General features: G+C 41.4%; 1 pseudogene; it reads left to right on the forward strand.

Annotated features, from left to right (window-relative positions):
* The first annotated feature begins 1894 nt into the window (after positions 1-1894).
* Positions 1895-3139, forward strand: LOC119535444 (annotated as a pseudogene).
* Positions 3140-6000: the final 2861 nt, after the last annotated feature.

Genomic DNA, 6000 nt, shown 5'->3' on the forward strand with positions numbered 1-6000 from the left:
AATATCTGGTCATGGTCCTTCTTTAAATTCTTCTGGGTATATAACTAGCAGCAGGATTGCTGGGTCATATGGTAATTCTAAGATTCCTGATGAACTGCCAAATTATCTTTCACAGTGGCTGCACCACTATTCAGTCCCACCAGCAATGAATGAGTATTCCTCTTTCTCCACATCCTCTCTAATACTTGTAATTTTCTGTTTTTAAAATCATAGCCATTCTACTGGGTGTGAAACAATACCTCATTGTGGTTTTGATTTGCATTTCCCTAATAGCTATTGATGCTGAGCATCTTTTCATGTGCTTTTTAGCCATTTGTGTATCCTTTTTGGAGAAATGTCTATTCAAGTCTTTTGCCCATTTTTCAATTGGGTTATTTGTCTTTTTATTTTTGAGTTGTAGGATTTCTTTATATATTCTTGATATTAAACTTTATTGGATATATGGTTTCCAAATATTTTCTCCCATTGAATAGATTATCTGTTGACTTTCATAATAAAGTCTGTTTTTGCACAAAAGTTTTTAATTTTGAGAAGGTCCCATTTATCTATGTTTTCTTTTGTTGCTTATGCTCTGAGTGTGAAGTCCAAGATACCATTGCCTAACACAAGATCCTGAAGATGCTTCCCTGCATTTTCTTCTAGGAATTCAATAGCCCTGGCTCTTATATTAAGGACTTTGATCCATTTTGAATTAATTTTTGTATATGGTGTGAGGAAGGGGGTGTTTTTCATTCTTTTGCCTATGGATATCCAGTTCTCCCAGCACCATTTGTTGAACAGGCTATTCTTTCCCAATGGTGTAGACTTGGCAGCCTTGTCAAAAGTCACTTGGCCATAGATGAGAGTCTACTTCTGAATTTTCAATTCAATTCCATTGGTTGATATATCTATCCTTGAGTCAGTTTCATGCTGTTTTGAACACAGTAGCTTTGCAATATGCTTTAAAGTCAGGACATGTGAGCTTTCCAACTTCATTTATCTTTTTGAAGATGTTTTTGTCTATTTGGGGCCACTTACCCTTCCAAATAAATTTGATAATTGGCTTTGTCATTTCTGCCAATGCCAAGTAGTCTATATTCTCTGGATAGACCCACACTATTGATAGATATTTGTTAAAAAAAAAAATGAGCTGAATTTTTCTTACCAGTGTCTAGTGGTGTCTACCCTGCTTACTCAAGTACCCATGCCCTATCTCTTTGGGGGCTTCAGAGTAATCCATTGCCTACAACCTCAGCTTTCTGATGGATGCAAGAAAAGTTGTGAATTTGCAGATTGCCCAGCATTTTTGTTGTTGTTGTTGTTGTTGTAAGGGTGGGAGTGAAGCTCTTCTCAGCTTTCTGTAACATAAGCAGAAGCTGGAAGCATGAGATTCCATTACACATTCATCAACTGACACACTAAGTGTTTCAATCTATTGAAGTTATTCTTAGTTCTGCTCAAATTTAAGGTAGTGGAACCCTCTTTATCTTGGCTCCTCAGTTTTTGTTTTGTTTTGTTTACTTTCCACCCCCATGAATTCTTTTCACACATCTTCAGCAGTATTTGATAGCTTCTCTGCTTTCTGGGGTTACAAAGTTTTCCAGGAGAAACTTGTACTTTCTCTGTCCCAGAGTTGGAATCAGCCTTTTCTCAAAGATTCCTTGTTTATCTTGGTGGAAAATGGTGTTTAGAGGTCAAAATCGAAGCACTAGGGTTATTCATGGCCATGGGTTGCTTTTTGTTTCAAGCCCTTTTTCAGGGGGAAAGCTTAGCAATGCATATTAAAAAAAAATAGATAATGAGTTTATATTGAAACTTTAATTTCAAAATCAGATGTAGAGAGATGAAATTCAGAGATGTTTGGAGAGAAAAAGCCACAGACAGAGAAGCCAGATGCAGAAGCTGAGTCTTCACCATGTGCCTTCTCATGTGCTTGAGAGAAGTTCTTGAAAGGAGAAGGCATGAGGGCTCCTCCACCCAAGGGAAAGGGTCCTGGATACATTTCCAGAAACTTCTGACTTCCTGGTTTGTCAGAGAAGAAGACTGGAACCAGAATGTGGAAGAGGCACATACGCTGCAAAAGAAGGGGATTCAGGAATCTCCATTGTTTTGGGCAGCCAGGGAAAATGACCTTTGTGTCCTACAGAAACTTCTGCTGGAGGGAACCTGCAACATTAGACAAAGAGAAGCCCTTGCGGAGACAGCACTACACATAGCTGCTCTTTATGACAATCTTGAAGCAGCCATGGTGATGACAGAGGCTGCCCCAGAACTGGTGAAGGAGCCCACACTGTGTGAGCCATTTGTAGGTCAGACTGTGCTACACGTAGCTGTCGTGAATCAGAACTTGAACTTGGTGTGAGCCCTGCTTGCCCGTGGAGCCAGCGTTTCTGCAAGAGCTACAGGACTGGCCTTCTGCCACAGCCCCAGAAACCTCATTTACTTTGGGGAGCATCCTTTGTCCTTTGCAGCCTGTGTGGGTAGTGAGGAGATCGTGAGGCTGCTCATTGAACATGGAGCTGGCATCCGAGCCCAGGACTCCCTAAGAAACAGTGTTGCACATCCTCATCTTGCAGCCCCAAAAGACCTTTGCCTGTCAGATGTACAACCTGCTGCTGTCCTACGATGAACAAGGGGACCACCTGAAGTCCCTGGACCTCATGCCCAAATAGCAGGGTCTTACCCCCTTCAAGCTGGCCGGAGTGGAGGGCAACACTGATATTTCAACATCTGATACAGAAGCAGAAGCACATCCCGTTGACCTCACTCTATGACCTCACAGAGATGACTCCTCAGGACAGGAACCATCCTTTCTAGAGCTTCTGGTCTCCTCCAAGAAGCGGGAGTCTTGCCAGATTCTGGACCAGACCCCAATGAAGGAGCTGGTGAGTCTCAAGTGAAAACAATGTGGGCGGCCATACTTCTGCATTCTGCGTGCCTTGTACATGATCTGTGTGTTGTATATGATCTGCTTCACCATGTGCTGTGTCTTCTGCCCACTCAAGTTCCATGATGACAACTGCACAGATTCTCAGGATAACACCATAGTCCAACAGAAAATACTTAAGGTGTTTCTTCTCCAGAGGGGATGAAAGATGATGGTCACATGGAGTGATGGTGTTGGAGACCAGAGTGATCTTACTCTAGCAGAACATCATTCGCTGGCCTCCAGCAGCTGAATTCTCTTAACCACTCAGGTGGAAATTAGGATGAGATAAGGGGTTCAGTGAAGGAGCTTAATCAGTAAAAGATCATTTATCCAAGGAACTGTGGCTTTCATCATTCACTTTGAAAGTATGCATGTTATTACAAACTTTGAACCTTATACATTTGTGAAATCCCTTACAATGTACAAAGAGGACCAGCCCTTTGTAGTGGGAAGTTCAAGGAAAACCTGTCGTTCTAGGGAGGAAAACTGTTTTCCAAAACATCTGACTCCAGTCCTGGTCTGCTAGGACAACACAAAGAGCCCTTCTGGCCTGTGTTCTCTTCTGTGTACCGTCAATATGAGTGCATTGGCAATAATGTGTCAGCTGTCTGACCAGCTGTCAGATACACTGCAGAAGGATCTTGGATTGGGTGCCAGGCTGAAGTAAATCATCTCTGATATCCTTTTAACTCTTGTGGGCCTGCTATTCTGGGGTGCCTTTCAGATACCTGGGGTTTGGGAATGGCTGATTAGAGGTGTTGAATAGATGTAAAAACTGCTGTAGAAGGTAACAGACACTCATTTATGTGTATCAGACTGAGTAGACTGTGGTGAGCACTTTCCGGTATATCAGCTTAAGCACCACTACATTTGGGGAGATGATTGTTCGTAGGTAACCAAAAATTTTTTATCCTGGTAAGGGGTGCAGATGTGGGCAGGAAGCAAAGAAGAGGAAAAGAAGAATTGTTCAAGTACAGTAAAAGTGATTGATGGAGATTTATGCTCCATGCAGGATGGACCACTCTTGGGTTATAGTTCAGCCTGGACTAGGTAAAGGGGTAATTTGGGTAAGAAAGGGAAAATAAACTACCTTTCTAGTAAAGGAACAAAAACCCCAAGTTGAGTTAGAACAAACACAGTGGTATACCCAGAAAAAGTGCAGGGAAAAGAAACTTGCTAAACCTGAAGCTAGGTAAAGACACTCTACACAGTTTATTCAACCAGTACCCTATTACTGGATATTTGGATTGTTTTCCTTCTCTTGCTCATGCAATTAGTGCTGCAATGACTAGCCTTGTGTGTAGATTCCTAGAAGAGGGATTTCTGGGTCAAAGGGCAAATGTGGGTATACTTCTCAAGAAATTGAGAAATTCTATAGGGTTGTATCATTTTGAACCATCAGTGATATATGAAAGGGCTTGTTTTTTTCCCATCCATGCTAAGAAAATGATGTCAATATTAAAGCTAATCAGTAAAAAATTTATATTGTGGTGTGAATTTGCATTTTTCTCTTATAAGGGAGGTTGAAGCATCTTTTCCTATGTTTAAATTTCATTTGCATGATTGGAGTGGCTCAACAAACTATGTTCCTATTCTAACCAGCAAGTTGGAAAGAAGAGAAGAAATTCTTTTTAAGAACATGGGTGGTCCATACATCATTTACTTTCATTTTCCAATAGTTTCAGGGGAAGCTAGGGAATGAAATTTCCAGCTGAATGACCATGAGTCCCATTAAAATTTTGAATGGGGTTGAGTATTCTGTTATGAAGATGAATTAAGAGTGAACGTATATTGGGTGACAGCAGTTTCTCTACACCATCTCATCTTAAGAAAAGACCCAGCCTTTACCATTGCCCAACAAGGCCCTACATGATTTAGCTCCTTGTTACTTCTTTGTCCTCATGTCTTACTGTTCCCCACCTCCCCCTACTAGCCTTCCTTCTCTTTCTCCAAAATCCAAGCATCTTCTCTTTATGGAATTCTTTGCTCTTCCCTGTGCCTGGAGCATTCTTCTCCCAGAATCCTTGACTCTCTTGCTCACTCAGGTTTCTGCTCTAAAGTGAGGCCTTTCTCGAACGCTGATACTAATTAACAATCCCTCCCTCCTTTACTCTCCTTTCCTTTTTCCTTAAAACCTGTCATTGTCTGACATAATAAACATTCTATGTCTTTGCCTGTTTATTTCTCACAGTCCCTCTCCCAACTAATAATAAATCCTTTATAATGCTTATAATGTCCCAGGCACCAAAGTCTTTGTGCTTTTATATATTTAAATTAATTCTCAGAACAACTCTATCAGGCAGTATAGCCTCAACTATTGTCACGATATTGCTACATAACAAACCTCACCAAAACTATGTAGCTTAAAAGAGTAATCATTTTTGTGACCCTCTCTCTCTGGCTAAGCCAACTTGAAAGGTGAGATCACTGCCCTCCCCACTACGTGGGATCAGACACCCAGGGCAGTGAATCTCCCTGGCAACGTGGAATATGACTCCCAGGGAGGAATGTAGACCCGGCATCATGGGACGGAGAACATCTTCTTGACCAAAAGGGGGATGTGAAAGGAAATGAAATAAGCTTCAGTGGCAGAGAGATTCCAAAAGGAGCTGAGAGGTCACTCTGGTGGGCACTCTTATGCACACTTTAGACAACCCTTTTTGGGTTCCAAAGAATTGGGGTAGCTGGTGGTGGATACCTGCAGCCCAGAACCCATGAATCTCGAGGACAGTTGTGTAGAGATGTAGCTTATGAGGGGTGACAATGGGATTGGGAGAGCCGTGGGGACCACACTCCACTTTGTCTAGTTTATGGATGGATGAGTAGAAAAATAGGGGAAGGAAACAAACAGACAAAGGTACCCAGTGTTCTTTTTTACTTCGGTTGCTCTTTTTCACTCTGATTGTTATTCTTGTTATTTTTGTGTGTGTGCTAATGAAGGTGTCAGGGATTGATTTGGGTGATGAATGTACAGCTGTGTAATGGTACTGTAAACAATCGAAAGTACGATTTGTTTTGTATGACTGTGTGGTGTGTGAATATATCTCAATAAAATGAAGATAAAAAAAATTAAAAAAAAAAAAAAGAGTAAT

The sequence above is a fragment of the Choloepus didactylus genome, chromosome 5 (genome assembly GCF_015220235.1).
Source record: "Choloepus didactylus isolate mChoDid1 chromosome 5, mChoDid1.pri, whole genome shotgun sequence".
In the NCBI taxonomy this organism is placed as follows: Eukaryota; Metazoa; Chordata; class Mammalia; order Pilosa; family Megalonychidae; genus Choloepus; species Choloepus didactylus.